This window comes from Oncorhynchus masou, chromosome 10 (assembly GCF_036934945.1).
Source record: "Oncorhynchus masou masou isolate Uvic2021 chromosome 10, UVic_Omas_1.1, whole genome shotgun sequence".
Classification (NCBI taxonomy): Eukaryota; Metazoa; Chordata; class Actinopteri; order Salmoniformes; family Salmonidae; genus Oncorhynchus; species Oncorhynchus masou.
In genome coordinates, this window is record NC_088221.1 from 27,583,704 (window position 1) to 27,593,678 (window position 9,975).

The following is a 9,975-nucleotide window of genomic DNA, read 5'->3' on the forward strand; positions in this document are numbered from 1 at the left end:
TGCCAAATACAATGCTCTCCCTAATAAGTTGATTTACCTTACTTTCAAAAACAGAACACGAGGTTAGAAAATCTTAATTATCAGTTTTCATCTTATTTAAAGGAGAATTGTTACAATTGATAAAAACCTGGCGAATACAATCCTTGGTTTGTGTGCATTCATTTGGATCCACCTGTTACATTGTCCGACTCTCAGTACACCCCACTTACAGGTCTGGCTCAGTTATCACTTTGGTACCATTTCCAGAACACAGCCGGGAAACATCCCCCAGACACACATTGATAAGCGAATTGCTCTGCACTTCTGTGATGACGAATGGAGCCTCAAAAGCTGAGAGTGTTTCAGTTGAAGAACACAATTAAACATTGACAATGTCTTCAAGAGTTGTCACTAGTTACCACAGTACAAATTCATGGAAACGCACATTTGCTTTTTGGTCTTAGTTTAAGGCTAGGGTTAGGAATAAGGTTAGCAGTGTGGTTATGGTTAAGATTTCAAATCAGATTTTAAGAAGAGAAATAGTAGAAATAAGCGGGGTTTAGACATGATCATGACTTTGTAGCTGTGGTAACTAGTGACGACCCTCCAAGGGAGATCCACAGAAGTAGAGGAATCTATTTGATTCTTTGCATTATCAGTCACAGATAACAAGCAGATAATGTGGGCACAATGTGGACAAATTAATTTCCTTGTAACAATCAAATACACATTAATTTACAATATTTTAATATCATTTCAATTTCGATTAGCCTACCGTGATGCCTGAGATAAAAATGTAAATAAGATAACCATTACAGTACATATACTGTATTTAGTCAATGCCCTTTGTAATATTCATGCACTCAGCATTTACCACACATTCTTGTTGCAAACAATGAAAAATAAGATTAGGCCTACATGGATGGTACACAAACTTCAAGACTCAGAACATACACCATCTTGGGGGGCTCTTTATTGAGTCTCCGCAGTAGAGAAGAGGACATTGATGGACAAACCTGACTATTCTGCAGCCTATGATAAACTGAAAGAGGCTATACTTGACGGCAGCACAGCTCTCCTCAGTGATTTCTGAATCTCCCAGGAGTCTGAGCAGTGCAGAAAGTACAAGAGCACTGACCTAAAAACAGACTTCCGCCAGGCAGCTCTCTGAAGTACTAAAAACACAAACTGGGAGAACATACAGAAGAGGCTATGCATTAAAACAGCTTATTATCAATGGAGTGGGTCGGTGAACAAGGAGGGCACACCCCCTTAACATGTTAAAGGGGCACAGGAAGTTCACAAAGTGATGCCAAGTGAATGTGAGTTGTTGCTGAAGTTAGAATTACAGGATAACATAGCTAATAGAGTTGTGAGGAGACAGATGGTGAGAACCTAAAGACATACGGTGGGGAGAACAAGTATTTGATACACTGCCGATTGTGCAGGTATTCCCACTTACAAAACATGTAGAGGTCTGTAATTTGTATCATAGGTACACTTCAACTTTGAGGGACGGAATCTAAAACAAAAATCCAGAAAATTACATTGTATGATTTTTTAGTAATTCATTAGAATTTTATTGCATGACATAAGTAGTTGATACATCAGAAAAGCAGAACTTAATATTTGGTACAGAAACCTTTGTTTGCAATTACAGAGAGTCTGTTTGATTGAGTGTGTGGACAGGTGCCTTTCATACAGGTAATGAGTTCAACAGGTGCAGTTAATACAGGTAATGAGTGGAGAACAGGAGGGCTTCTTAAAGAAAAACTAACAGGTCTGTGAGAGCCGGAATTCTTACTGGTTGTTAGGTGATCAAATACTTATGTCATGCAATAAAATGCAAATTAATTACTTAAAAATCATACAATGTGATTTTCTGGATTTTTGTTTTAGATTCCGTCCCTCACAGTTGAAGTGTACCTATGATAAAAATTACAGACCTCTACATGTTTTGTAAGTAGGAAAACCTGCAAAATCGGCAGTGTATCAAATACTTGTTCTCCCCACTGTACCACAGGCATGTCACCTCCGTTTACACCTGCAGCAGAGTACACAGGGCAACCTATTAACTGCGGGCTTTCCAGCTACTCCTGACACATCACACACAAACACACACAGTGTGACACTCACATACGTGCAAACACACATGCACGTACAGTACATACAAACAGAAACAACAAGGCACTGAAACTATGACAAGGACACTGCCCATCACACATCTGTGTATCCACACTCACAGACAACACACATGCACAGATAACACACCTCTTACGGAAAAACCTCATGAATTTCACGTGAGTTAAAGTGCTCTGGATAAGAGCGTCTGCCAAATGACTTAAATGTAAATGTAAATGTGACAACATTTGAGCACATGTGGAAACATGATCCCATGTGAAATTAATGCGTGGGGGTTCACATTGTTTTTTCATGTGATACCAGAAAACTATACATGTGTCAACATTTTTGCACATGTGAAAACCCAGGTGTCAAATTGAGAATATTTTACTTTAAAAGGCATGATTGAAATAAATTAAATTTAAAACAGTCATAGTCCCCTGCAGGTTTTGTCTTTTTCCCGGTTTGTTCCAGGGACGTCCCCAAGAACCCCTTTAGGACATTCCTAGAACCTTGTTTCATGGTCTCCTGGAGGTTTTTGTCTAGTTGCAGTGAACATATAGTAAAACTACATGTTACTGTATTTTTACAGCTACATGAAGGTGTTAATGTTGAAGAGCAGTATTCTGCTGACTTGGGACTTAACTAACTCACACCTTCTTGATTGTAAGCTACTTGAAGTTCCTGCTGTGCCATGAGGTCTCTAGACATAATGGAGATTGGCTATACATAAATTGCCCAAAATAAATTTTTGCACATTGCCTGAAGTATATATAAGAACTTGAAGGTGTTATTTATATAAAATAACAGTATGCTGCTGTATTCTGATTTCAATGAGAGTAAAAAAAATCTTGTAGCATTTTGTACTGTGGCCACACTTGGGACTCAGCCTTAACTGGGATTTAAACATATAACCTCTGGTTGCTAGCAACCAGAAATGTCCTGATACATGTCCTGCTACACCACCAGCAGGGTGGGGGAGGAATGGATTACAAAAAAAGTAACTGTAATTCGTTACGTTACCAGCAAAAATATTGTAACCAAATTACAGATACTTTTGAAAAACTAAATGATTACTTCGTGGATTACTTTGAAATTCAGAAAGGGAAAAATGCAAAAACAATATAGTTGACACTTTTCTGTTTTCTCAATAACATTCAAATCAGCATTGAAAAAAAGCGCAAGTTAAGCTTGTTCCACCTGAGCGATTCAGAGAACACTATGATGACACACCAAATAGGTTTGATGGACAGATTACTCTCCAAGCTACAGTACCAGTCAAAAGTATACATACTCATTCAAGAGTTTCTTTATTTTGACTATATTCTACATTTTAGAATAATGAAGACATCAAAGCTATGAAATAACACATGTGGAATCATCCAGTACCAAAAAGTGTTAATTAACAACTAAAAATATTCTTCAAAGTAGCCACCCTTTGCCTTGATTCTCTCAACAGCTTCACCAAGAATGCTTTTCCAACAGTCTTGAAGGAGTTCCCACATATGCTGAGCACTTGGCTGCTTTTCCTTCACTCTGCCGTCCAACTCATCCCAAACCATCTCAATTGGGTTGAGGTTGGGTGAATGCGGAGGCCAGGTCATCTGATGCAGCACTTCATCACTCCTTCTTGGTCAAATAGCCCTTACACAGCCTGGAAGTGTGTTGGGTCATTGTCCAGTTGAAAAACAAATTATAGTCCCACTAAGCACAAACCAGATGGGACAGGGTACCACTGCAGAATGCTGTGGTATCCATGCTGGTTAAGTGTGCCTTGAATTCTAAATAAATCACTGACAGTGTCACCAGCAAAGGACCCACACACCATTACACCTCCTCCATGCTTCACGGTTGGAACCACACATGTGGAGAACATTCGTTCACCTACTCTGTATCTCACAAAGACACAACGGTTGGAACCAAAAATCTCAAATTTCCACGGGTCTAATGTCCATTGCTTGTGCTTCTTGGCCAAAGCAAGTCTCTTCTTATTATTAGTGTTCTTTAGTAGTGGTTTCTTTGCAGCAATTCGACCATGAAGGCTTGATTCACACAGTCTCCCCTGAACATTTGATGTTGAGATGTGTCTGTTACTAAAATTCTGTGAACCATTTATTTGGGCTGCAATCGGAGGTGCAGATAACTCTATGAACTTATCCTCTGCAGCAGAGGTACCTCTGGGTCTTCCTTTCCTGTGGCGGTCCTCATGAGAGCCAGTTTCATCATAGCACTTGATGGTTTTTATGACTGCACTTGAAGAAACGTTAAAGGTTCTTGATATTTTCCGAATTGACTGACCTTCATGTCTTAAAGAATGATGGATTGTCGTTTATCTTTGCTTGTTTGAGCTGTTCTTGCCATAGTATGGACTTGGTCTTTTAAAAAATAGAGATATCTTCTGTATACCAACCCTACCATGTCACAACACAAATTATTAATTAACCAGTTAATTAAATGCATTCTAGGTGACTTCCTCATGAAGCTGGTTGAGAGAATGCCAAGGGTGTGCAAAGCTGTCATCAAGGCAAAGGGTGGCTACTTTGAAGAATCTCAAATATAAAACATATTTTGATTAGTTTAACACTTTGTAAGATACAACATGACTCAATATATGTTGTTTCATAGTTTTGATGTCTTCGATATTATTCTACAATAAAGAAAAACCCTTGAATTAGTAGGTGTGCCCAAACTTTTGAATGGTACTGTATACATACAGTTGAAGTTGGAAGTTTACATACACTTAGGTTAGAGTCATTAAAACTCGTTTCTCAACAACTCCACAAATTGCTTGTTAACAAACTATAGTTTTGGCAAGTCGGTTAGGACATCTACTTTGTGCATGACACAAGTCATTTTTCCACTTATAATTCACTGTATCATAATTCCAGTGGGTCAGAAGTTCACATACATAAGTTGACTGTGCCTTTAAACAACTGGGAAAATTCCAGAAAATGATGTCATGGCTTTATATGCTTATATGCTAATTGACATAATTTGAGTCATTTGGAGCTGTACCTGTGGATGTATTTCAAGACCTTCCTTTAAACTCAGTGCCTCTTTGCTTGACATCATGGGAAAATCAAAAGAAATCAGCCAAGACCTCAGAAAAAAACATTGTAGACCTCCACAAGTCTGGTTCATCCTTGGGAGCAATTTCCAAATGCCTGAAGGTACCACGTTCATCTGTACAAACAATAGTGCGCAAGTGTAAAGACCATGGGTCCACGCAGCCGTCATACCGCTCAGGAAGGAGACGCATTCTGTCTCCTAGAGATTAATGTACTTTGGTGCGAAAAGTACAAATCAATCCCAGAACAGCAGCAAAGGACCTTGTGTAGATGCTGGGGGAAACAGGTACAAAGTATCTATATCCACAGTAAAACAAGTCCTATATTGATGTAACCTGAAAGGCCGCTCAGCAAGGAAGAAGCCACTGCCCCAAAACCGCCATAACAAAAGCCAGACTACAGTTTGCAACTGCATATGGGGACAAAGATTGTACTTTTTAGAGAAATGTCATCTGGTCTGATGAAACAAAAAGGGAATTATTTGGCCATAATGACCATTGTTATGTTTGGAGTAAAAAAGGGGGAGACTTGCAAGCCCGAAGAAAATCATCCCGACCGTGATGCACGGGGGTGGCAGCATCATGTTGTGGGGGTGCTTTGCTGCAGGAGGGACTGGTGCACTTCACAAAATAGATGTCATCATGAGGAAAGGAAAATGATGTGGATATATTGAAGCAACATCTCAAGACATCAGTCAGGAAGTTAAAGTTTGGTTGCAAATGGGTCTTCCAAATTGACAATGAACCCCATGCATACTTCCAAAGTCGTGGCAAAGTGGCTCAAGGACAACAGGGTCAAGTATTGGAGTGGCCGTCACAAAGCCCTGACCTCAAGCCTATAGAAAATTTGTGGGCAGAACTGAAAAAGCGTGTGTGAGCAAGTAAGCCTACAAACCTGACTGAGTTACACCCGCTCTGTCAGGAGGAATGGGCCAAAATTCACCCAACTTATTGTGGGAAGCTTGAGGAAGGCTATCCGAAACATTTGACCCAAGGTAAACAATTTACAGGCAATGCTACCAAATACTAATTGAGTGTATGTAAATTTCGGACCCACTGGAAATATGATGAAAGAAGTAAAAGCTGAAATAAATCACTCTACTATTATTCTGACATTTCACATTCTTAAAATAAAGTGGTGATCCTAACTGACCTAAGTCAGGGAATGTTTACGAGGATTCAATGTCAGGAATTGTGAAAAACTGGAGTTTAAATGTATGTGGCTAAGGTGTATGTAAACGTCCGACTTCAACTGTGTGTGTGTGTGTGTGTGTGTGTGTGTGTGTGTGTGTGTGTGTGTGTGTGTGTGTGTATGTATGTATGTATATATACACACATCCATTTATTCTTGAAGAATATAACTTTTAAATGCTTAATGAGCCTAGTTCAACTGTCACGCTCCATGACAATCCATAATATAAAATTGTTTTCTCCAATGTTTGTAAACATTGTAAATGTAAACAAACACTGTACATCCTCATAACATGGTTAAAACAATAATTTTGATATCATTGATGCTCAGTCCTTGCATCGTTGCTCTGTCTATTAATCTGAGAGTGGTCACTGTTTACCAAAACAGAGGCGGGGTAGCCATTTTTTTATTGTTTCCTCTGTGGATTTTCCCTTTAAACAGCTGCATACTATCAAAATGTTACCGACAGAAAGTTAAGCAATATGCCCTCAGAAAATGCAGGATATGGCATTCATTTTTTCACATGTAAATAGCACTTTTCAGTAGTGCTAGCATGCCATTCCAGGAGCGCAGCTTTTATTTTTCAACAAATCAATGAGCCCAATCAGTCCTCCATGACAACAAAATCATAAACAACAGAGTAGGGCTGGCTAATAAGTCCTTAGTTGTGGGGTTATGCTCAGATAAAACAATTTGGCTAATCTATAGTTCCATATTTCCAAGTCCTATTCTTGAAGATTAAGGGGCATAACATTTATTGGAATGACTAGAATTCTGATCGACTTTGGTTTTTATTGATATAATTTAATCGTATTATTTATTATATGTAGTAGAAAGCGATGGGTTAAAATATATCTACATAACCAACCCATAAAGTTCAATTTAACATCCATATATGGCCAGCTATGCAAACTTTAACATTGACTTATCCTTCAATAGATGTGGTTCAATTGTTATCATACATTTTTGACTTCTGATGCCTCTTCAAGGGAAAGTAATCTAAAAGTAACTGAATGTAATCAGATTACATTACTGAGTTTGGGTAATCCAAAAGTTGCATTACTGATTACAATTTTGGCTAATCTATACTTCCATATTTCCAAGTCCTATTCTTGAAGATCAACGGGTATAACATTAATTGGAATGACTGGAATTCTGATGGACTTTGGTTTTTAATGTAAAGATATAATTTAATCGTATTATTATATGTAGTAGAATGTGATGGGTTAGAAGAATCACACATAACCAACCCATAAAATAAAATGTAATATCCATATATGGCCAGCTATTTAAACGCTAACATTAATTTATCCTGCAATAAGATGTTCAATTGGTAATATACATGTTGTCTTCTTCTAATGCCTCTTAAGGGGAAAGTAATCTAAAGGTAACTGAATATAACTGTAACTGAATAATCAGATTACATTACTGAGTTTGGGTAATCCAAAAGTTACGTTACCGTTGACAATTTTGGACAGGTAACTAGTAACTAACAGATTACATTAAGAAAGTAACCTAACCAACCCTGACCACCAGGTCTGAAAACATAAAAGAGATATGGCCACAGACCTACTGGCAATAATGAATTTCTGCAATTTGCTAAAAACTGCAGAGAATCAAGTAAATAATTGTCGAATGTAAAACTAGCAGTGTGCAAGGACACTTAACATAGAGTATATAGTGGGATTTGACCTTGGAACTTTTTGGTTGAGTTCATTGCTCCTTCTGCAGTGCCATCAGGTTCATACTTCATGTGTGGAACATTAACATAAGGGTATGGTTAGGGTACAGCGATGTTCCCTGGGCTACAAAAAATTGCAACTTGTTGACAGAAGTTAGTGTGAATTTGTAATTTCTTACTGATAAACTGTTGCCAGTAACCCACAGGAAACTTGCTGCCTCGACCAATACATGCCAGTAAACTACTGTGCTTTCACTGATTCTTCTGTTGACAACATGCAACATTACTTGCTGATTGGCAGCATACCGTAGCAGCGACCTATCAGAATATTGCAGGCGTGGCTTACTGGAAGAGTTGTTTTCAGGTAGCTAATTTTTGTTTCCTCATGAGAGGGGAATGTCATCCCTCTCATTAACATCCAGTTAATGTGATGTGTTTTATACATTATATACACAGCTTGTACACGGTCAGTTCTCTGGCCTTGTGAAAGAGTGCTGTACGTGCATGTGATTCTAAAGAGCCATACAATATTTCATTTATAGCTAGTCAGCATGTCATTGTAATACTCAATTCTCTTCTACACCATCAGGTCATTGAATATGACAGTTTAGCTACAGTAAATTACTGTGGATTTTTAAATAAAACACACTTGCAGCTAGTTGAAAGTAAGTTATCAAAAAATAAACATGAACTATCTCTTAGTGCTCGATTGTCACAATTTCTTACAAAGATTGCAGAACAAAGTGTCAAAAGATATGCTCAACATTCACCAACATAACCCCTTAAACTGGTACAACATTTCTACTAATATGCTAACGAGCCCCTGTCAGTACATTTGGGTTTCAAAATATATCATTATATTATCCGCACTTTATCTGCATATGTACCCTAAAAGTTACCGGCCAGTATGATGTGAGTTCCAATGTGTACCTCTGTATGTGTATCATTTTCTTTTTGTAAACCAAGGAACAACATTTTACTGTAACTTATTTTTGAGAGTATATGTTTTGGTAAAAAAAAATGTTTTTAAGTATCTGGTGGCCTTGCTGAGAAATTTATGCACTCCAGACCAAAAGGTTGCAAGTTAAAATCCCCAGAGCAATTATGCACACTTAAGGTTATGTGAAATTTCACGTGAAAACGTGCCTTTGGAACATTTCACATGAGAACATGTGCTGAACCCTTCACATGTGACAAAAACATGTGATCACATTAAATTCATGAGGTTTTGACAAGGGTGAGGAATATGTTAGTATTTTTGGAAGATGTTCTCAAGACATTTGTTTTACCGGTCGTCAGGACGTCACATGATGGTCCCAGATGGTTCCAAATCATTATAAGTAAAATAATGGCATGGTTGTTTTAAAGTAGGTGGTACGCTGTTCAGCTAAAATATGACCCCTTCTGGGATTTGAACTCACAACCTCCAGGTTTGAGATGCAATGACAAAGTCTGTAACATTCCTCTACACATTCCTTACTTATAATACATCCCTGCACTTAGGAAAGGAGTGCCATCTGCAATACTATTTTAGTTATCAGTTAATTTAAGTATTCTCATCATTGATTTAATTAACTTATTTCAGCAATTTGAGAGTTTTCTGTATAGTTGTCTAATGTTGGTGGGGCCTATTATTATGTTTGAATGCTACTCCTGAATCACTATGATAAATATAATTGTCTTTCTTGAGTGTATTTTGAACAAAGCTGAGATTTACTTTGAAGTCAAAAATGTAGGAATACAGGTGAAATAGGCTGATGGCATGGATGAGGTGGCGTAGCAGAAAGACCAAATGTCATAAGTGAAATCATGTGTTTTTTCCATGATTTGAATTAAAAAATAATCATAATGTCACCTTTATTTAACCAGGTAGGCAAGTTGAGAACAAGTTCTCATTTACAATTGCGACCTGGCCAAGATAAAGCAAAGCAGTTC